Raw genomic sequence first — 24079 nt, forward strand, 5'->3', positions numbered from 1 at the left:
TTTTTTTGCGGTACGCGGGCCTCTCACTGTCGCGGCGTCTCCCGTTGCGGAGCACAGGCTCCGGACACGCAGGCTCAGCGGCCATGGCTCACGGGCCCAGCCGCTCCGCGGCATGTGGGATCTTCCCGGACCGGGGCGCGAACCCGTGTCCCCTGCATCGGCAGGCGGACTCTCAACCACTGCGCCACCGGGGAAGCCCTATGCTCCTTTTTTGATAGCATATTATCAACTTAGTATATGCAAAACACCCCCTCACCTCACGGCATTGTATTGTATGCGCTGTATTTTCCGTCTTCATTCCAATCCCCATTTTGTGTCTCCCTCTCCCACTAAAGGCATCTAAAGGCATTCACTTTCATATGTCTAAAATACATCCTTAAATATTTTTCCTTTAAAAACATATAGTGAGTTTTTGCATCTACTTATTTTACATAAAATCGGTAAGGTACCAATTTCATTTTGTTACTTAATTTGTTTACTCAACATTATGTTTTAAAAACTCTCCTTGTTGCTATATGAATATGTTAAAATGTATACATACATTTTATATTTTTATTTGTTTCTACTCAATGCGCAGTATGCACTCCCCACATTTTCTCTATCATTCCCCTAGAGCTGGGCACCTAGGTTATTTCCAATTCCTCTCCACTGCAACCTACACTATAAAGGTATGTGTAAGATTTTTCCTGGAGGTAGATTCTTGGATCCTAAGATACATCTTACTTAAATCAGGATAGATTCTATTCAAGTCATGTTGAAATAAAGATGCCAGAGCCACTTGGTTGTTAACTTTGTCCAAGCCCCTTGCTTTCTATGGGTATATATGTCCCTTCATTTGTATAAAGGGGGGATTTGGATGAGAAAATCTCTAAGGGCTCTCCTGGCATTTAGATTCCACTACTCACTTCCAAGCCAGCTGTGTTTATCAAACAAATGGAAGAAAAGTTGGCCAAAATATGGTAGTCCATCACCCAAATATTTGGAAGTAGCCAGATGTTCCGCATCTTATAGATTCCACCTAGGAGGCTTTTGTCAGTGTTCTTAGGTGGCTATCAGAGGGATATTTGTATTCTTTCAGGTTCCTAAGAACTCTCTTTCTCTCAGAGAGCTAATGTAGAGTCAGGCTCGCAAGAGTCCTATAGTCCCTTAGGAACTTGAGCTTCAACTCTGTTCGACTTAGGGTTCGCACCTATCCCTACCTATCTATCTATCTATCATCTTATCTACCTCTTATTTATGGAAGGAATTCAATATTCATGAGATTAATGAGAACAGTGCTTCTAAAATCAAATAACGTGGTTCAGACAGATGTGGGTTCAAATGACTGGCTGTTTGCCCTTGGACCAGAAACCACTTCTGTCACCTCAGTTTCCTTGTCTAAAATAAAGATGATAATGCTAGCTTCATTGGCTTATTGTGAAGATCAAATGACACCCTGGGTAGTGAGAACTTAGCTAGAGACCCGGCACAGAGTAAACTCTGTGGTAGTTTACCAAGAAAAGGGAGGGGGAGCCACAAATATTTTGACACTCTTCCCATGAGGAAATGAAGTCTAAGACCCTTCCAATTGAATCTGGGTGGGCTTGTGACTGCTTTGACCAATAGAGTATGGCAGAAGTGACACCATGTGACTTCTGGGGCTACATCATAAAAGGCAAGGCAACTTGTGCTTTCTTCACTGGAACACTAGCCACTGGGAAAGAAGTCTAACTACACTGAGGCCACCATATTGGGTCAGGTGCTGGTAGGCACTTCAGATAACGGTTGTGTCTTAACCCAGCCTTCCAGCCATCCCTGCCAAGACACTAGACACTTAGAAGCAGATTTTCTAGTCCCAGCTGTTCAAGTCTTCCCAGCTGACTCTAGACAGTGAAGCAGAGACCATCCACCTGCTCTGCGCCCTGTCCAGATTCTTGACTCACAGAATATATGAGCAGAATAAGGTGATTATTGTTTTGTGCCATTCTGTTTGAGGTAGATTGTTAAGCAGTAAAAATAACTAGAATGCCCTGAACTATTTGTATTATTATACTCCTTCAAGGCAATGCTCAAATATTATGTCTTCTAAGAAGACATTATTTTTTAAGCTTTGTTGAAGTATAACTGACTAATAAAATTATAAGGTATTTAAACCGTAGAACGTGATGATTTGATATATGTATACGTTGTGAAAGGATTCACCCCATTGGGTTATTTAACACATCTATCACCTCACATATTTATCTTTCCTGTTTTGTGTGTGTGTGTGTTTGTGAGAACATTTAATTTCTGCTCTCTTAGCAAATTCAATTATTTGATATAGCGTTATCAACTCTAGTCACCATTTTATACATTAAATCCTCGGACCTTATTCATCTTATAACTGAAAGTTTGTACCTTTTTACCAGCATCTCCCTATTTCCCCCACCCCCCAGTCCCTGGCAACCACTTTTCTACTCTCTATTTCTAGTTTGACTTTTTCTTTTTTTTAAGATTCCATATGTAAGTGATACCACGCAGTATTTGTCTTTCTCGCTTATTTCACTTAGCATAATGCCCTCCAGGTTCATCCATGTTGTTACAAATGACAAGACTTCCTTCTTTTTTTAAGGCTGAATAATATTACATTACATATATATGTATTATATATATATTACATTATATTTAATATTACATTATATATATGTATCACATTTTCTTGATCTACTCATCTGGCGATGGGCACTTAGGTTGTTTCCATACCTTAGATGTTATGAATAATGCTGCAATGAACATAGGAATGTTGCTACTTAAGATAATGGTTTTGTTGGGAAAACATATTCTAACACTGATAGTATCTAACAGTTAACCTGTGCTGTGAAGAAGGTATTATTTTATTTATCTTTTAGAGAGGAAGAGACAGAAGCTTAAATAATTTCCCCATGGTCATGTAGCTAACAAGTCGTTAAACTTGAATATGAACTCTGGTCTTTCTGACTCACGTAATGAGTGATCGTGAAATAATCACTCTGGACATTTTAATTACAGAGACGGCACTCATTTCTGGTTCCTGTGAGGACATTGACCATGACACTTGATCCGAGTGGCTATACTGGCCTTTCCTATTTCCCGTTTGAAAACTAACCATGTTCTGCCAGAGAAACAATCTGATATCAACTCTTCCGGAGGAGTGAAGCTTCTTAGAGAAATTCAAGAGAGAGGGAGCTTTAAGCTTCCACCTCTGGGAGGGAAACTTCTTTGTAGAGGGATAATGCAAAGGCTTACATTTTCTAAAATGACGAGAGCCCCCCAAAACTGATGGAGCTCCCCTCAGATCTGAGGACATCAGATGCTTTGGTCCCAGCAGGTCCAGAAATGGATGGAAGACCCTTAGTCCTCTTTGCCTGTCCCACCTCCCACATGAAATCCATAACTTAAGAGACTGTAACCGTAAAGCCACTAATAAAAACATCTCCGCTGGCTCTATTTACCCAGCTGTGTATCTCAGGATCTGCCACTGACATTTTAAATACTCTCTCATTTCTCTGTCTTCCACAGGATTCATTTGAAGCAGCCCACAGGGAAGGGTGTCGCTGAGGAAACAAAACCCAGACCCCCCAGGCCTCTGGCTGAGGGGTGGGGAGCATGCTGGGAAAACACTTCCACCTGAGAAGCACAAAGGACCCCGGGAGTAGAGGAAGCTGGCCTGAGGCCAACCGGAGGTATCAGAGTGGCTGGGCCCAAAGAGGGAGGTCTGATGGCGGGGCTTCAGAGCACTTACCCTCCCCATGCGAAGGCAAACAGTGCCCCCAGCTGCGGCTGCAAGGAGGGCGTTGCCCGTTAAGTCAGATGGCAGCAAAGATGGGGGCCTTCTGATTTTTTAAAACCTTTTTCTGAATTATAGGATATCTATAGAAAAAAAAAATCCACAAAACTTAAACAAACAGCTCAATGAAATCACAGGGTAAACACCCATCCGACCACACCCAGGCCAAGAAATAGAACATTGCCATGCCCCCCAGCCCTCTCCTTTCTGTGCCCTTCCAGTCACCATACTTTATCCCTTCTCCCAAGGTGATCCCTATCTTGACTTTTAACACCAAAGATGAGTTTGACTGTTTCTGGACTTTATATAAATGAAACTACTCTCTTGTAGCTGGTTTCTTTTACTTGAAACTGTGTGTGAGCTTCATTTCTGCTGTCTGTGAAGCTGTTTGTTTATTGTTGATTATTGTAGGATTATATCATGATTTATTGATTGATTCTACTGTTGATGGACATTTGGGTTTGGAGTTATTGTGACTAGTGTCACCATGAATATTCTTCTCCCTGTCTCTTGGTGCATTCATTTCTGTTAGCTACATACCTAAGACTGGAATTGCTAGAAACTATAAAATTCCTAGGAGAAAACATAGGCGAAAAGCTTCTTAATATTGGTCTTGGCAATGCTTTCTTGGATATCATGCCAAAAGCACAGTCCAACAAAAGGAAAAATAGACACGTGGGATTAGATTAAATAAAAAGCTTCTCACACAGCAAAGGAAACTGTCAAAAAAAATTAAACGCAGCCTACATAATGGAAGAAAATATTTGCAAACCATATATCTGATAAAGGGTTAATAGACACAATATATAAACTCCTACCACTCAACAGCAATAAAACAAATAATTTTTGAAGTGGGCCGAGGGACTGAAAAGATATTTCTCCAAAGAAGACATGTAAATGGCCAACAGGTATGTGAAAATGTGCCCAGCATCACTAATCATCAGGGAAAACCACAAAGAGATATCATCTCACACCTGTCAGGATGGCTATTATCAAAAACAGAGGAAGAAAATCACAAGTGTTAGTGAGGATGTGGAGAAAAGGGAACCCTTGTACATCGTTAGTGGGAATGTAAACTGGTGCAGCCACTGTGGAAAACAGTACGGAGGTTCCTCAAAAAATTAATCATAGAGCTACAATATGATCCAGCAATCTCACTTCTGGGACTATAACCAAAGAAACTGAAATCGGGATCTCCCAGGGCTATCTGCATTTCAATGTTCCTTACAGCACCATTCACAATAGCCAAGATGGGGAAGCAACTTAAATGTCCATTGATGGAGGAATAGATAAAGAAATTGTGGTATTTACACACGATGGAATATTATTCAGCCTTTAAAAAGAAGGAAGTACTATCATTTGTGACAACATGGATGAACCTTGAGGATATGATGCTAAATGAAATAAGCCAGACACAGAAGAACAAATACTACATTACTTACATCAGCAATCTAAAATAGTCAAATGTATAGAAGCAGAGAGTTAGAAATGTGGTTACCAAATGGCTGGGTGGAGGGGAAAACAGGGAAGTGTTGGTCAAAGGGTACTGAATAATATTCCATTGTATATATGTACCACATCTTCATCCACTCATCTGTTGATGGACATTTAGGTTTCTTCCATGTCTTGGCTATTGTAAACAGTGCTGCCATGAAAATTGGGACATAGATCAACCATTTTACTATGTAACAGATTCTGTGGGTCAGGATTTGGACAGGGGACAGTGCAGACAGCTTGTCTCTGCTCCATGTCTGAGACCTTAGCTGGAAGAGTTTAAGGGCTGGCAGTGACTCTGTAGCTGGGGCCTGGGCACATTTCGAAGTGCCTTCACGCAGTACCTATATGTGGACACTCCATGTGGCCCGGCTTTCCTCACAGTATAGCAGCCTCAGCGTTCTTGAATGATGTCTCAAGGTTCTAGCATGAGTGCCCCAATGGACAAGATGGAAGCTGTATTGCTTCTTAGGACCTAACCTCTGAAGTCACACAGTTCCACTTCTGCCATACTTTACTGGACGCTATTTGTCAAAGACAGTCATAGCCCACCAAGATTCAGGGAGGGGGGAAGCATAGACCCCCAATTCTGGATGGGAGGCTGGCAAGGTCACACTGTATAAGAGCATATGGGATGGGAGATGTTGTCATGGCCATCTTTGGAAACTATAATCTACCACACGACTTACACCAAAGAACATGGTCTATGAAGGAGTTTCTAGCTTTGGAGAAAGATGTTTCTCAGCATCCCTGAAATCGACATCTTAAGAGTACCTCCTGGAGAACCTGTCTGCACCTCAGTTCTATTCAGGGTGAGATTATTCCACCTAGATTCATGAATGGATATAAGATGTAGTAGGTAGAATAATGGCTCCCCAAATAGGTCCACATCCTAAGCCCTGAAACATGTGACCACATTACCTTACATGGCAGAAGGGCCTCCATAGATGTGATTATTTTGAGATGGAGAGATAAGAGGGAAACAAGAGTGTCAGAGTCGGAGAAGGAGAAGGGATGACAACAGCAGACTTGATCTCTCTCTTTAACTACTATGCAGTTGGCTTTGAAGACGGAGGAAGGGGCCATAAGCTAAGGAATGCTGGTGGCCACGAGAAGCTGGAAAAGGCAAAACAATGGATTCCCCCCTAGGTCAGAAGGAACGTAGCTCTTCTGATGTCTTGACTTTTAGCCCAGTGAAACCTATTTTCAGACTTGTGACTTCCAGAACTATAAGACAACGACATTGTGTTGTTTTAAGCTAATAAGTTTGTGATAGTTGGTTATGGCAGCCATAGGAGAACTAATACGTAAAAGAATTGTCTTTGGTTTTCTGTCTGGCTTTGCCTCTTTCTCCATCAGTGGTGCCTTCAGAACTCAGAAGACTATAGACTGAGTGTGACCGAGTTGCTCACTCTGAGGCAGTCGGAGACTAAAAATTGGCTACGATGGATTCTAAAGCTTTACCCCAAACACTCTTGACATTCAGGAGATAAGGTTTCTAATGAGAAAATGCCTGTGAGGGACCTCAGAGTTTTCTCCCAATGTTTCATCATTGAACTGCCCTAGAATCTTGTACTCAGTGTGGTCCCCAGACCAACAGCTGCAGTGTCATATTGATAAGCCAGCCCATAAAATGCAGAATCGCAGAGCCTGCCTACAGACCTACAGAGTTAGAATCTGCATTTAAACAAGATCCCCAGAAGGTCTACGTGTGCATGAAATTTTGAGATGCGCTATTTTAGAGATCTTACTGCACTGACCCATCTCTCCAGAAGTCCTCAGAGACAGCGTCAGAATGGTTGTTTCCTTTTTAACTATAAAGTAAAGTAGAGGTGGCCCTGAATGTGAACAAATGTGCAAAAGTAGGACGAGCGTCCCCAGCTACTGAGGCTGGGGGGTGGATTCGGGATGCACATGGGGTTTCTCACTGTCACTGGATGCTGTTTCGAGGCTGAGGGAAAACAGACACCTGTGTGTTTTCTCCAGGAAATACGTACAAAGAAGAGTTTGCGATGTTCTCGGAAAGGGGCCAGAGGTTTCACCCAGCTGAGGGGCAAGGCTCCCTCAAAGGGTAGATGAACAAAAGAACGCTCATGTTTCCTTCAAAATGGTCATAATTTAATTTCTGTCCAATGTCGCCTGGGTACATTGCAGACTCCCAGAAGCTTTTTTTTTTTTTTAAAGTCATGCAATGGGGCTGTTTCAGTTTATATCCTCCCTAAGTAAAGCCATACAAGTGCCATGTTTCTAAGTCTGCACACTGCCAGGAACACACACGTGGACTGTAGCAGGGACATGGTCGTGTAAGAGAAAGAGGCAGCAGACCATGGGCGAGAAAAAGGAGGCAGCCCTGAGACCTTGAGACTTTGCAGACCGAGACACATTGTTTGTGATCTCAGTGAGATTCTGCTTTGATTGCAGATCCAGTGATTCTCCATTTCAGAAATGCATTCAGGCTGAAAACTGTCCGAGAAGAGAAGGGAAATGTCAGGGAGCTGAAAAGGAATTCTAGAGCACGAGAAGATGCCAACATCAAGACAAAGAATCATAATTCTTTTGTCTTAGGAGGGAAATTGCTTTTGTTTTCCGTCTTCATATTTCCTGAGGTCACATTGCAGGGAAGTAAGAGATTGGGCTACTCAGAACCCAGATCCATAGAGAGCGTCTTCACTAAAGATGTGTGAAAATTGGATGGTTGAATTTTTCACGTTGGGTTTTCTCTAGTCAGGTTATAACCCTTTTGGGGACTGTTATTTTTCGTGGTCTGTAATTATTCAGAGTAATGAGAGAAGGATGGTTTGAATTGTTTTAAAAATGGATTCTTTAGGGGGAGGTGGGATGAATTGGGAGATTGGGATTGACATATATACACCACTTTGTATAAAATAGATAACTAATGAGAACCTGCTGTAGAGCACAGGGAACTCTACTCAGTGCTCTGTGGTGACCTAAATGGGAAGGAAATCTAAAAAAGAGGGGATATGTGTACACGTACAGCTGATTCACTTTGCTGTACAGGAGAAACTAATACAACATTGTAAAGCAACTATACTCCAATAAATATTTTTTTAAAAACTAAAAAAAAAAAACAAAAAAAAAACAAAAACACCTGAAGAAACAAAAAGGATTCTTTTAGACAATACCCTGCTAAGAGTCAATGTAAGGTTTTACCTAACCTATTACACAACCAACCAAAACCAATTTACCACAAAGCCTAGTATGTAAATATACAAACTCTTCGAGGTGCCAGAATTATAAATAAGTCGAAAGATACAGCTGAACAGCAGGCAGAGAATCTTAGAGGTTCTCTCTGGCAGGTGATGGGCTGAGGGTCTTACCCCCATCGTCCCCCATAATCATCAACACATTCTTACAACGTGTGGTGCTGTTTTATTCCAATTTTACTGACGAACTGAACTGAACTGAACGGAAGGTCGTCCCCCCACGTTTGCAAAGGTGGGGAAGCAGGAAATTGGGATTTGAAGTCAAATCTGTGAGTTGGGCTTCCTGATTTCTATTGAATTCTCTCACTGAATTCCCACTGCAAACCCTAGGTTTAGTATTGTTGACTCATTTTACAGATAAAGAAATTGAGGATCAGTGATGAGTCACTTTTAAATAGGAGAGTCGGGCTTCACACTGAGAAGTATCAAACTGATCTCAACGTTTAGACCTCGCAGTGGATTAAAGTTGTCCAAATGAGGGAAGCTCTTCGTAGAGATGGAACAGTTCCATATTTTGACGAAGATGATCGTTACTCAACGTCATACATGTGATGATAATTCATGGGATTCTGCACACAATACACACGCACACACACACACACACACACATAGATACCCACATGCAGGAGCACATGTGAAAACTGGTGAAATCTGAATAAGGTCTGTACCTGAATTAATAAGCACTGCAGTCAATTTCCTGGTCTTGACAATACACTCTGGTCATGTAAGATATTATCACTGGGGGAAGCTGGGTGAGGAGTACAAGGAACTCTCTGTACTCTTTTGTAACTTCTTGTGAGTCTTATTATTTTCAAACATTGTCTTCAAATTCTTTAATGTTTCTCCCGTGGAGAGATAGAATCTCTGTTTCCTCCCATGGATTCTGGGAAGGCTCTGTAACTGTTTACGGATAGAATACAGTGGGGGAGATGCTGTGCCAGATTTCAGGCTCAAGTCTCAAGAATTTGGAAGCCTCACTCCCTGGATCTTGTTATACTCTCTCTGGGAGCTCTGAGCCACTATACATGACATCCGACACCCCTGAGACTGCCATGTGGAGAGGCCATGTCCAGGCCTTCAGTCAACCATCCCAGATGAACTTGGCCTTCCATTCATCCCTGCTAAATCACCAGTCACGGATAAAAGACTTGGACTCTCCAGACCGGCCCATTCTCCTGCTGATTTAACAGAGTGCCATCCATCAATACCACACAGGGCCAGAAAACCACCTAGCTGAGCCCCACTCACATTCTTGACCTGGGAAATCATGAGACCTAACAAGAGTGTTGTTGCTTGATGCCTCTAAGTAGTGGGTAGTTTGGTGTACAGCAACGGCTAAGAAAAGAGACTTTTCTTTATCTGATAAAGAAAGGCAAGGCTGATAACATGGGGTTAGGTACACAGAATCAGACACAGTAGGCGTGTCCCTTCCCCTCTTTTGGCCTCAGAAAGACTGGCTTTACCTTGAATGTCACTTCCTCCAGGAAGCTATATGTATAGATCGGATTAGATGTCTCCTTCCTTTCTCCCCGCTTGGTTAGCAGGAATCAGAAGTATCTTGATGTTACGCTTTATTTCCCTCTTTCTCTCCCACCAGACAGTAAACTCCATGAGGTCAAGAACTACTTTTGTCTAGCTTATCACTATTTCACTCTGCCTACAGCAAAACCTTTAATAGGTGATTATTGAATGAACGAGCAAAGACTCGGGCGCTCTCCAAAATCCTGCTCAGTGCTGGTCTCAGGTAGCTCTTTCTCTCTGGAGCTTTGCACACCTGTCAGACACCAGCTTTCTCTCTGGTACTCCCAAGATTCCAAGTCACAAATCCATCTGCTGAGCAACAGCTCCGAAGCAGCAGGAGCCAGGAGGGCAGAAAGGCGAGAGGTATGCCCCCCAGCCCCCGACCAAGCTGGCGTCACCCTGGTTTACTCACTTTCCTGCTCAGCTGCTTTAGTCAGAGAAGGGCCATTTCCACGGGCTCCTGCCTCCTAGGCTGTCACCAGGGGAGCTCTCCAGTCCCTCCTGTATTTCCTCTGCAGCATCCTCATTTATCCTCTGTCAGGGAGGTGATCTGGCTCCTCTTGGGCTGCCCTTGAAAATTCCAATCACAATGACACAACCGCTACTTACTGAGCATTTCCCTCCAGCAAGGCTCTGGGCTGGACAAAGCCTCAACTTCCAGGAGCTTAATATTGGGTTGGCCAAAAAGTTTATTCATTTTTTTTCCCCTTAAAATGCTACAGAAAACCCCAAACAAACTTTGTGGCCAACCCAATATTTCAGTGGCGTTTTTATCTGGTGGAAGGTGAGAGATGACAGAAAGAAAACGGAACCCCTGGCCTGTTCCTGAGGAGGTGCAGTGGTGACCTGGAGCCAGCACTCATGGGCTTGCAAAGGCCAATTGACAAGCATTCAGGAATTTTGTGAGCTAGTTGTTAAACTGAGGGTGGCTTGAGATTGTCCAGGTGAGAATACGCTCATCAAGAAAATCAGCACATTGAGACTTCCCTGGTGGCACAGTGGTTAAGAATCCGCCTGCCAATGCAGGGGACACAGGTTCGAGCCCTGGTCTGGGAAGATCCCCCACTCCGTGGAGCAGCTAAGCCCATGCGCCACAACTACTGAGCCCACGTGCCACAGCTCCTGAAGCCCGCGTACCTAGAGCCAGTGCTCTGCAACAAAGAGAAGCCACTGCAATGAGAAGACCGCACACCGCAGCAAAGAGTAGCCCCCGCTCACGGCAACTAGAGAAAGCCCGCACGCAAAAATGAAGACCCAACACAGCCGAAAATAAATAAATAAATAAATTTATTAAAAGAAAAGAAAAGAAAAGAAAATCAGCACACACTAGAATCCAGCTCCCTCACACCAGTTTGCCAGCACATCACTGGGAAATTCACTTCCTCTTTGTAAGCCTGTTTCCCTATCTGAAAAATGGGGATATAAATCCTGACCTTGAAAGATTTCACAAGTATTGACACAATATGGTCCTTGGCACACTAGCTCCCTCTCCAGCCTGCTCTCTTCTTCCTGAACTAATATGGTAAGTTCACCATGGGTTCAGTCTTCCTTTGGATTTATGGGATGAGTAAACATCACTGAGTAGGAAAGAATAGGCATCTTAGGATGGAGCATGGGTGGTTACCCAGGGTAAGCAGTGTTACTTTGGAAAGTCCCTAAAGTTTTTCAGGATCTCCTTTCACCCCAGTATTGATAAGGGAGCAGGGAGAATAAGATCAGGCAGAGATATTGAGGAGGCAGGTCAACATGTGAGGGTCTGGGTAGTTTTGTAAGTTGCCCAGTTTGGGACAAGGGTGCACTCACAATACTTCTCTTTGGTCATTCATTCATTCAAAAATACATTTACTGGGCTTCCCTGGTGGCGCAGTGGTTGAGAGTCCGCCTGCCGATGCAGGGGACGCGGGTTCGTGCCCCGGTCCGGGAAGATCCCACGTGCCGCGGAGCGGCCGGGCCCGTGAGCCATGGCCGCCGAGCCTGCGCGTCCGGAGCCTGTGCTCCGCAACGGGAGAGGCCGCGACAGTGAGAGTCCCGCGTACCGCAAAAAAAAAAAACAAACACATTTACTGAGCATCACAACAAGCCGGGTAATCTCTGAGCTAGACTCTGGGTCTGCAGCTACGAGCAGATATTTGCCCTGCCCTTATGGAACTGAACAGGTTAATGGTGAAGATGGTCACGAAGCAAGCCATTAAAAGTGCATGGGTGTAACTTAATTAAAATGCAGACCACTGCATGGGCACGTATGGAGGGAAGCAGTTTTTGTTGGAAGCTAAAGAAGTGACATGTAAGCAAAGCTTGGAGGGAAAATAACATTTTGTCCCGCTAAAGGAGGGATGTGCAGACAGATGCCTGCAGTGTCCCCCATGATCCTTGCCCCCTGATGTTCACGCCCTGAGTGATCCTCTCCCCTTGAGTGTGGGCAGGACCTGTGACTTGCTACGACTAATAGAATAAGGCAATGGAGATGCAATGTCACTTCCATGATTACTTAACAGAAGACTGCAACTTCTGTCCTGCAAGCAGATTGTCTCTTTTGCCTTCTTGGCTTGCATGTAGATGAAATGACCATGTTGAAGGGGTCCACGTGACAGGGAATTGGGAGCACCCTCCTCCCAACAGCCAGCAAGGAACTGAGCCCCAACAACACCCCAGTGGGTTTGGAAGTGGATCATTCCCTAGTTGAGCTTTCGGATGAGAATTCAGCCCTGGGTGACAACTGGATTGTAACCTGATGAGAGACCCAAAGCAGAGGACTCAGCTAAGCCAGGTCCAGATGCTTGATCCACAGTGATCGTGAGATATTAAATGTATTTTTGTTTTAAGCCACTAAGTTTTTGATAATTTGTTATGCAGCATAGCTAACTGATACAAAGAGGGTCAAGAATTTATTCCAGGTACAGAGAGCCATGTGTGTAAAGGGGATGAAATAAAGAGAGTCTGAACACTGGAGGGAGGACAAGCAGGCCAGTGGCTGGATTGAACATGAGAGCAATAAGCCTCTGAGAAGTGAGGCAAAGGTTAGCCTAGGCCATGTTCTACAGGCCCACAGCGGCCATGGAACAGTTTCTGGCACTTATACTGGGGCCTCTGGGACATCAGTGAAAAATTGGAAATGGTGAGCTTGATGAAATTTGCTTTTCAAAACACACAGTAGGGAGTCCCCTTGGGTGGCTAGGTAAGGAGCCATGGTGGCTCAGACCAGGAGTTGACGGTTGACTTATAGAGAAGTGGACGCTTTCAAGAAGTATTTTGGGGGAAGGATGGGCAGGATTTGATGACAAAGTGAATACACTGTGAGAGAGAAGTAGAGCCATCTGTTGAAATGGAAAAAGAGGTTTTTGGTTTGAGGGTTTTGAGAGAGTTAGAACATTCTGGTTCAGCCTGGGAAGCTTAAAGGCTGAGGTGGAAATCAGTCTTTTGATCCCAGCTTCTGTCTGGGTCATTTTGACCTCCCTCAGGCAGGACAGTTTAGGATTTGCCTAGCTAATAAGCACAGTTAACACACTGTGTAAAGATTTCATTAGCATGTGGAGAAGGCCTGGCTGAAGAATAAATCTCCATGTCATTTTGTTGATGCTAATTATTTCATATGAAAACACTCAAAAATGTGATTGACTCTACATTGATCAGAGGAAATGTGTTGATCTCTGGGGAGCCAAGCCACAGCTCACAGTGGTACGGATTTATTTTGAATGTATGAAGTCCCCTACCGTCCCAGTGTAGGTTTAACAGGGATGGATTATTGCAAGAAGTGTCTGGGAGCCATAAAGTGACCTTGTTCTATTTAATGAGAGAGGGGACATTAATTCATTCTCCCTTCATTTATGCATCCATGCTATTTTTTTCTTCTTAAGTATAATTCATCTGTAAAGGTTTTGATAATTGCCCCCGAAAGTTGCTTAACTTTTCTGAGCTTTGGTTTTCTCCTGTTTGAAGCGTGGCACTCCACACTTAAAATGTAGCTGTCTGGGCTCAAATCTTTGTGGAGTTCAGTCGGCTTTTCCCACTAGAATGTAAGCCCTGTGAAGGTAAGATTATAGTTTTCACCGCTGTGTCCCCAGTGCCTTAGGAGACTGCCTAGCTCAATAAGTGTTTGCTGAATGAATAAATGACGAAACATGCATACAGCACACGACATCTAGAAAGCCCTCAGAGAGTGGCAGCTGTCTTCTCTCTTTTCTTCTTCACTCTTCCTCCCTTGCTGTGTTCCTCGCTCTCTCTCTCTTTCAGCCTCCTCCTCTATTTTCTTCCTTTTGGGTTTGGGAAAAAGAGATAAAACAGAAAGCATCTGTTACTACTGGATATCTGCTTTTCTTTTGGCTTTCCCAGCATATGTATGATCATATCTGCTTCTTTTTGTAGTATGAAATCAGAGGATTATCTTTCCTGGAGAGAACTAGTTAAACCTCAGCAGTAGAAAACAGTGCTGTGGGACCCACAGGCCAGTTCTTCCTTGGAAAGGATATTTCTATTTTGGGAGGTGGTTGGGGAATATCTTAGTTGTTCCTTGATTTAGATGTTCTTTGCCTCAAGTCAGGGAAAATGAAAAGTTACCCTGAGAATTGAGAGGGTGACCAGGCTAGACTTTAATTTACTGCTTCTCTAAATGGAATGCTCATCATCTGTCCATCCATGTATCCATGCATCCATGTATCCATCCATTAATCTACCCATCCACCCATCTATTCATCCATCCAATCACTCGTTCACTCATTTACTCACTAACTCATTCATTTTTTTAACATATTTATTGGAGTATAATTGCCTTACAATGGTGTGTTAGTTTCTGCTTTATTCACTAGCTCATTCATTTTTGTCTTCAAAAAAATATTTGTTGTACAGCAACTATGTGCCCCACCTCATGCTAGGAATTGGGGATACCATGGTGACCAAAATGGATATAGGTTCTGCCCCCAAAGGAGCTTGTAGTCTAGTGTGGACAATTCATCAGCTATCAGGGAGTGGGAAATTCTACAGGATGATTCAGATTGGAGAGGACGCTTTGCCTCCATCCTACGGATGGTAAGTGAAGAAACTTTGGGGTAACAGACAGTAAGCTAATTACCTTCTAGAGATGGCACAAGTAACACGATACATAACCTCTTCTCTACTACCTAGTTAAAAACTCCTTCTGTTAAATTCTTTCTATTAGAATAAGTAATGGGCTTTCTGTCTCCAGCCTGGATCATGACTGACAGACACAGCTATGCAAAGGATAGATAACATGTGACCATGTTTACTTTCTAATATGAAATGGGTAAAAAAACCAGAAAGCAAAACTATCAGAACAATATGATTGGAACCTTATTATTTTTTCTTAGCTACCTATCTTTTTTAAGTCGTCTTTTTCATTAAAAATTTAAAAAATACTGTATATAATTGAAATATAACCTTATATTAGCTTCAGGTGTACAGCATAGTGATTCAATGTACGTATATATTACAAAATGTAGGCTAGTTAAGTCCACAGTTTCACCAAGTAGGCAGTAAGTCTAGTTAGCCATCACCACACATGGTTACACTTTTTTTTCTTGTGACGAGAACTTTTAATATCTACTCTCTTAGCAACTTTCTGATATACAATATACAGTATTATTTTTTAAATTTTAATCTTTTAATTGAAGTATAATTGACTTCATACAATGCTATATTAATTTCAGGTGTACAACATGGTAATTTGATATTTTTACAGATTACGCTCCATACAAAGTTATTATAAACTATTGATTCCCTGTGCTGTACATTACTACCTTGTAACTTACTTATTTTATACCTAGTAGTTTGTGCCTCTTAATCCCCTTCACCTATTTTGTACCTCTCCCAATAGACAGCATCATCAACATCACTATGCTATACGTTTCATCCCCAGGGTTTATTTATTTTATAACTGGAAGTTTGCACCTTTTAATCACCTTCACCCATTTTCCCCACCCTCCGCCTCTGGTACCACCAATTTCTCTGTATCTCTGAGTATTTTATTTTTTTAGTGTGTAGAGAAAAAAGAATGAAAATGAATGGAAAGAATCAAAGTGATCAGTGGCAGCCTCTGATGGCCAGCACATGCATCCATATAATAGAAAGTCCCTAAGTCCTACTTGGCTGAATCCTTCCCCTGCTGTGTCTCGTGAGAAGCTGACATGTCTGGCATGAGACCGTTTGGAATTTTTCCTACTGGGTCTGTTTCCCTCCCATGCCTGCACTCTTTGGATTCGCGGTGGGGTCCTGGGTACTGTCCATCCCGCCAAGGAGCATGGAAGGGCTTCTTCTGATGTGGGCATGGTCAGGGAAGGAATCGTTTTAGGAGGACAGCCTGGCGGATCTTGGATCCCATCTCTATGGCAACAATGCTGCAAGGATTGAAAATCTGATTTTGTTTTGGGCTGTGGTAGCTGCTAATTACCGGCAGCTCCAAGTCCCTTCGCTCTTCCCTAGAAAGGTCTCTGTTTATTTGTTGGCAAGGGTTATCTCCTTTTTTTTTTTCGCTTTTGAACTCTGTTCCCAGTCCTCTTTTTCCATTTCACCCATCAGAAAAAAAAATTTTTTTTGTCGCCTCTGGAGGATACTTGTTTTCCCGGTTGTTACGGAGATGAAGAGCCAGGTGACAGAGCAAGTTTGGGAAGGGAAGAATGGGCAGAAGGACCCAGCGTAGCCCTTGGCCCAGCTGGAGACGGCTGTGAAGGATGGATGTGAAACAGAAGGGGCAGACTGGGGGCCCTGAGGATAACGAGAGAGATAAAGAGAGAAGCACAGAGAAGTGGGAGGGGGACGAGGTGGTGGACGGGAGGTGACTCAGACCCAAGACCCCAGGAGCTGATTCAACAGAAGCTCACAGGAACACCAGAGGGCCAGCAGGGGGGCGGGGGGTGGTGGGGGGGGAGCTTTTTTGTTTGCCATCCTCACGTCTTCAGCGAACGTTTTGATTCGCTGTGCTGTCTACTTCCCTCTTTCCTCAAGACTGATCTGCAAACTTTGTTGCTTGGAGGCCTGAAGCAGCCTTTGGGGCTTTGGCGAATCCTTCCAGGGAAAACCCTTTGCAGGCCTTCCCGGGGCTGCCCACCAGATCCCCTTGTGGGACTGACTCTACATGGGGCGGTGAGGGCAGGACAGGGCTTTACTTCCCCGGGTCCGTCTAAGTCTGCCCTGCTCATGACATACGTAGCCACGAACCACGTATGGCTATTTAAGTGAACCAGAACAAAATAAAATTGAACATGCAGTCCCTTCTTGGTAGGTTCTGCTTGGTTTTTCTGTTAACCTAAAACCACTCTAAAAATGCAAGTCTATGAATTAAAAGCAAATAGTTTCCCAGTTGCAGTAGCCGCGTTTCAAGTGCTCCATAAATACACATGGCTGGTGGCCGCTGTATCGGAAAGCACAGATGTAGACTGTTTCCATGATCACAGAAAGTTCAATTGGACAACTTTGGTCTGGGAAATAGTACCTTTCTGGACTCTTCCCTACACGTTCCAAAGAGTGAAAGGAAACCATAGTCTGATAGGCTTTCATTCATTCATTCATTGAACAAATATTTACCGCCTGCCAGACGTTGTTCTAGATGCTGAGAATTCAGCTGAGACAGACAGTTCCTTTTCTTGTGAGGCTTAAATGCTAGTATATGATAACAGACATTCTAGAGATACAAATAGAGTATGGCTATGGTGGAAAATAAAGCAAGTTAAGGAAGAATTCTGGGTGCTAGGAAGTAGAGAGGGTTCTGCTCTATAAAAGATAGAGAAGGCTCATCAAAAAGGGGATGAGGGGGCTTCCCTAGTGGCGCAGTGGTTGAGAGTCCGCCTGCCGATGCAAGGGACGTGGGTTCGTGCCCCGGTCCGGGAAGATCCCACATGCCGTGGAGTGTTTGCGCCCGTGAGCCATGGCCGCTAAGCCAGCACGTCCGGAGCCTGTACTCCGCAACGGGAGAGGCCACAGGTTTCTGGAGGCAGAGAATTGCAAGCAGAGGGAACTGCTGGGCAAATGTCCTGAGGTGGACGCGTGCCACTCAGTTTTGAGAAGATGAGTAACACGATCTGGCTTGGGTTTTAGAGGGGTCTCCTCTGGCTGCCAAGTGGAGAATAAACCAGAGGGGAGAGGAAGGAGGGCTCCCAGAGAGAGCAGTGGGGAGGCTACTGGTATATCCCAGGTGAGAGGTGATGGTGGCTTGGACCAAAGCAGCAGCAGTAGGAGAGCTGAAAAGTCAGATTTCAGGAGATATTTTGAAAGTAGAGCAGATAGGATTTTCTGCTGGATTAACGTAGGGGTGTGAGAGAAGGAGAGGCGTCAAGCGGGACACAAAGGCTGGAGAGTCTAGAAAGATAGATCTCCGTTTATGAACATGGGGAGATGGCTGGCAAGCAGTTCTGAGGTGGCGACAACCAAGAGTTTAGCTGTGGACCTAAGAAGTCTGAGATGCCTATTCAATATCTGAGTGGTGATATCAAGGACACAGTTGAATCCATGCATCTATTCACTCAACAGGTATCTGCTGGGCTCAAATATCTACCTGGGACTTAGTCATCCTGGATATGAGAGATTGACACTCAATTTTATTTCCAGTTTTCTTCAGTTGCTCCATTAAACAAAAAGAAATATGCATAACTCGTTTCCATCGTTTTTGTACCAGCTTGCAAATCTAAAGTCTGTTCTGAGCAGAACACCTAGCTGACTGGCTTGGCCCCTTGATTCTTCCTTTTTTTTTTCAGTTCCTTCAGTTCACGGCCTGCCACTCAGGGACACTAAGAACATCAAATGTCAGCCCAGCCCTTGAGAAGCTGGCAACTAGTAGGAGCTGTTAAGACACAGAACAAAGAGCATGGGCTTTGGACCCATCAAACCTGATTCCCGAAACTGGCTCCACCACGCACGAGTTCCTTGGCCTGGGGCCATTCACTCAGCCTCTCTGAACTTGTTTGCTCATCTGTATAATGGAGTGCCTGACACCTAGCTCTCAGAGCTGTCAGCAGGATTAGAGAAAATGCGTATAGATCTACCAGCACAGCGCCTGACACATATAAGGGTTTATTTAATAAGTGGTTGTTAGGATCAACTTCATGTTAATGAATGAAACAGATATGTAATAGGAAAAAATTGATAATATATGTGGTTAGGTGCTTTTAGAAACAGAACTGAAGGAAGTGATGAGAGACTGAAAAGAATAGAGGCTAGCATCACGGGCTTTAGAGATAGATATTGGTTCCAAACCCAGCGCCTCTGCTTATGCACTGGGTTGACACTTGGTTCCCAGGGCCTTGGTTTTTTGATCTGTAAAATGGGGACAATGACCCATTAGTACCAACTCACAGGCTTGCTGAGGATGTGTGTAAAGGCTTAGTCCAGTTCTGGGCTCACAAGAATTGCTCAATATTGCTATTATCTGCTATTATTGTTGCTATTATTTCCAAGGGAACACAGGGAACCAGAGGAAGCTTTCAAAAGGAAAAAGTGAATCAGAGGGGACATGCATGTATTAGAAATTCGGGAAAGAAAAAGCAAAACAAAGCAAAGCAAAGCAAAGCCCTTTTCTGGGTCTATAGAAAGGCAGCCCAAGCTGCTCTACTGTTGCCCTGTCCGGTGTTCACAAATGTCTTTGATGTTCCTGTTCAGGATCTTGAGACTCTTTGAAGACTTTTGTTTGTTTGTTTGTTTTTTGGCTGCGTTGGGTCTTCGTTGCTGCACTCAGGCTTTCTCTAGTTGGGCAAGCGGGGGCTGCTCTTCGTTGTGGTGTGTGGGCTTCTCATTGTGGTGGCTTCTCTTGTGGAGCACGGGCTCTAGGAGCACGGGCTTCAGTAGCTGTGGCATGCGGGCCTGGGCTTCAGTAGTTGTGGCACATGGGCTCAGTAGTTGTGGCTCGCAGGCTCTAGAGCACAGGCTCAGTAGTTGTGGCGCACGGGCTTAGTTGCTCCGTGGCATGTGGGATCCTCCTGGACCAGGGATCGAACCTGTGTCCCATGCCTTGGCAGGCAGATTCTTAACCACTGCGCCACCAGGGAAGTCCTCTTTTAAGATTTTCACTCCTCAAAGAAACCTTCAAAGTGTCTGGTTTGACCGAAGCAGGAACACGATGGATATGTTTGGAACGATTTTGAAATGCAAGGGGTGAATGTGTTTTTCAGGCTGGATTTTTAATCAAGGAACATCTCAAGGAACCAGGGCTCCCTCTTCCTAAGTCTGCAGGAGCTGACACCCTCCTAGAGGGCAACTCGAGAACATTCATGGGTGGGGTAGGTAGCAGGCCTTTGTTAATGTCCTAACCAGGGTGGCATAACCAGTTTGTAGGCAAAGTTTTTCTGAGCTGACAAGTTATCCCAAACTCTAACTGTGCGGTCAGTCACTCCTGGTGCTATCTGCAGGCTTGGCTTGTGGCCTGGACTATGTCATGTTTACACAGGTCCAGAGCTTACCTTGCAGGTACCATCAGGCAGCCAGAGGTGAACAGAGTTTTTTGTCTCCCTTTTCCATGATGCACTTAGAGCAGCTAATTTGCGTGGTTGGGGTAACTCCCTCAGAAGTTAAACAATCAAGGTGGGCCCTGCTCTAGGTGCCTTGGTAAATATATGGCATCCTGCCAGGCCGGCTCATCGGCACAGCTGGTCCCACTTAACTATGAGGGGCAGAGGGCAGAGGGCATGGGTCTCGCAAACAGCAATCAGGTAAACCGGGTTCTGAACCCTGGTAATGCTGTTCACTAGCGGTAGCCAAGTTGTTCCCGTCGTTATGCTTCTCTGTTCCCTCTCTTGCAAAATGAGTTATACATGGAGATAACATCTATGAGTAGCAGCGTCTATGTCAAAGACTGTTGCAAGGATTGAATGTGATACTATACGTCTGGGACTTCCCTGGTGGCACAGTGGTTAAGAATCCACCTGCCAATGCAGGGGACATGGGTTTGAGCCCTGGTCCGGGAAGATCCCACATGCCGCGGGGCAACTAAGCCCGTGCGCCACAACTACTGAGCCCGTGTGCCACAACTACTGAGCCCGTGTGCCTAGAGCCCGTGCTCCACGGCAAGAGAAGCCCGCGCTCCACAATGAAGAGTAGCCCCCTCTCGCCACAACTAGAGAAAGCCCACTCGCAACAACGAAGACCCAACACAGCCAAAGAGAAAAAAAAAGGTTAAAGAAAATACTATATGTCTAATGCTTGTTCAACAAATATTAATACACTAATACTTGCCAAACATACGCTAGGTACTATTCTTTTCTGTTGTTTTATTTTTTTAATTGAGTATAGTTGAGGACTTCCCTGGTGGCGCAGTGGTTAAGAATCTGCCTGCCAATGCAGGAGACATGGGTTCGAGCCCTGGCCCAGGAAGATCCCACATGCCGCAGAGCAACTAAGCCCGTGCGGCACAACTCCTGAGCCTGAGCTCTAGAGCCCGTGAGCCACAACTACTGAGCCCACGTGCCAGACTACTGAAGCCCGTGCACCTAGATAGAGCCCGTGCTCCGCAACAAGAGAAGCCACCGCAATGAGAAGCCCGCGCACCGCAACGAAGGGTAGCCCCCGCTCACTGCAACTAGAGAAAGCCCGCGTGCAGCAACGAAGACCCAACACAGCCAGAAATTAATTAATTAATTAATTTTAAAAAATCGAGTATAGTTGACGCACAGTAGTATATAAGTTATAAGTGTACAATTCGGTGATTCATAATTTTTAAAGGTCATACTCCATTTATAGTTATTGTAAAATATTGGCTATATTCCCTGTGTTGTATGATAGATCCTTGTAGCTTTTTTATACATCGTGGTTTGTAACTCTTCCTCCCCTGCCCCTATCCTGCCCCTTCTCCCTCTCTCTCCCCACTGGTAACCACTAGTTTATTCTCTGTATCCGTGAGTCTGCTTTGTTTCTGTTGTATTCGCTAGTTTGTTGCGTTTTTTAGATTCCACATATTAGTGAGATCACACAGTGTCTGTCTTTCTCTGTCTGACTTATTTCCCTCAGCGTAATGCCCTCCAGGTTCATCCATGTTGTTACAAATGACAGGATTTCATTCTTTTTTATGACTGAGTATCTAGGTACTATTCTTAGCACTTTACATTCATCAACTTATTTAATCTTCCCAACAACTGCATGAGGTATGAACTATTTTTGTCTCCATTTTACAGATGTGGAAACAGACAGACAGATGAGGTCACTTTCCCAAGGTTACAAATTAAGTCGTAAAAGGAACTTTCAAAGGATGCCTGACTCCAGATCTTGTGCCCTTGACCACTGGGTACTACTTCCTCCCAATAAATGATAAATGATCAGTATTTTATTTTTCCAGTCTTTACTGGGTGCCTGTGAGTTGTGTGAATCTCACTCGGAATCCAGAAATAACCACGAGCCTGTCTTTTTCCCACCATGGAGAACAGTGGCTGATCTCAGGCCTTTGAGATCTGTACAATTCCATATACTTATTTATAGCAAGACATAACTAAATTCTGGCACCATCCAGGCTCTCATTCCCTCTCTCTCTCTCTTTTATTCCCAGGGGAACTTTTAGTAGCTTATTTGGAGCGAACACCATCCGGAAAAAAAAATTCAGTAAGGAAAACAGGAATCAAGACGTCAGGATGGGTTGCCGACAGGACCTTTGATCTGGCCAGAAATAAATATAAGGGAAGCTGTCGAGAGCTCTCTTGCCCGATTTCCATCTAAAGCAATAGAAATAGGCCTCGATCACTGAGCCCCTATGCCGCCCCCAGGACCGGTGATGATGGGAGTGTGGTCTCCACGTTGCAATGGGAATCCAGTGGCTCTCAAGCACTTTGCTGGGACTCTGCATCCCGAGGGTGGGCTGGGGAGAAAACGTCTACTGCTCGTTGCCGCGTTACTCACGGTAGCTAAGATAGCTAAGTGTCTGTCCAGGGATGAATGGATAAAGAAATTGTCATATAGATGAGATATAAATTATATTTAATATGATATATTATTACACATTTTTATTATTCAGCCTTAAAAAAAAGGAGATCCCGCCATTTGCAACAACGTGGATGACCCTGGAGGATATAATGCTAAGTGAAATAATCCAGACACAGAAAGAAAAATACCGTATGATCTCATGAACATGTGGAATCTAAAAAAAGTTGAACACATGGAAGCAGACAGTAGGACAGTAGTTATCAGGGGTGGGGAGGTGGGGGAAATGGGGAGATGCTAGTCAAGGGATACAAAGTTGGAGTGATGTAGGATGAACAAGGATCTTATGGACAGCATGATAACTGCAGTTAATAGTGCTGTATTGAAAACTAGAAATTTGCTAAGAGAGTAGATTCCAGGAGCTTTCGCCACTTCAACAAAAAGAAAAGTAATGATATAAAGAGATGGATATGTTAATACATACATGTGTATATGTACATCATCATACATATGGATCCGTTAATACAGCATATGTGTATGTATATCATAATGTCATGTGGTACACCTTAAATAGATACAATTAAAAAAAATAAATCAGGATAGGAGAAAAGTTCCAGAGATGATTCAGAGCTTGTGGGGCACCTAGTGTTGGCTGGGAGATAAAGTTACACAGCAACTAACTCGGACATTTGGGAAACGACAGCAATTACGGCAGGCATTTCTTCAGTTCTTAGGCACCAGACGCTGTGCTAAGCCCTTAAATGTATTACCACATTTAACGTTCACAAGAATCCTATGAGGTACTATCATTTCCATATCACAGATGAGAAAACTGAGGCTCAGAGTATGTTAGCAGGTTGCCCAGGGCCACGATAGCTAGTGGAGTGGGAATTTGAATCCAGGCTCTATGACTCCAATACTTGGTCATTTAACCACTAATCTCTTCTTAAGGAATGACTGGGGCTCAGAGAGTTGAGTTTCTCAGTGGGAATTTCCTAGTTCACTGAATTGTTCCTAGAGCTGCAGGATTGTAGAGCAGAGACAACAAAGTGAATCCGGGCATTTACTGAGTACCTGCTGTATGCTCAGCATCGCGTGAGGGGTTTCAGAAGCTCAGAGAAGGGTGTACAGGACAGGAACAGGGGAAGGAGTGAGGGAGGGAGGGCGAGGGCCTGGGGGTGGCTTGATTACTAGATGATGTAGGCCGACGTATCTG

Source organism: Neophocaena asiaeorientalis, unplaced genomic scaffold, assembly GCF_003031525.2.
Source record: "Neophocaena asiaeorientalis asiaeorientalis breed wild unplaced genomic scaffold, Neophocaena_asiaeorientalis_V1.1 scaffold648, whole genome shotgun sequence".
In the NCBI taxonomy this organism is placed as follows: domain Eukaryota; kingdom Metazoa; phylum Chordata; class Mammalia; order Artiodactyla; family Phocoenidae; genus Neophocaena; species Neophocaena asiaeorientalis.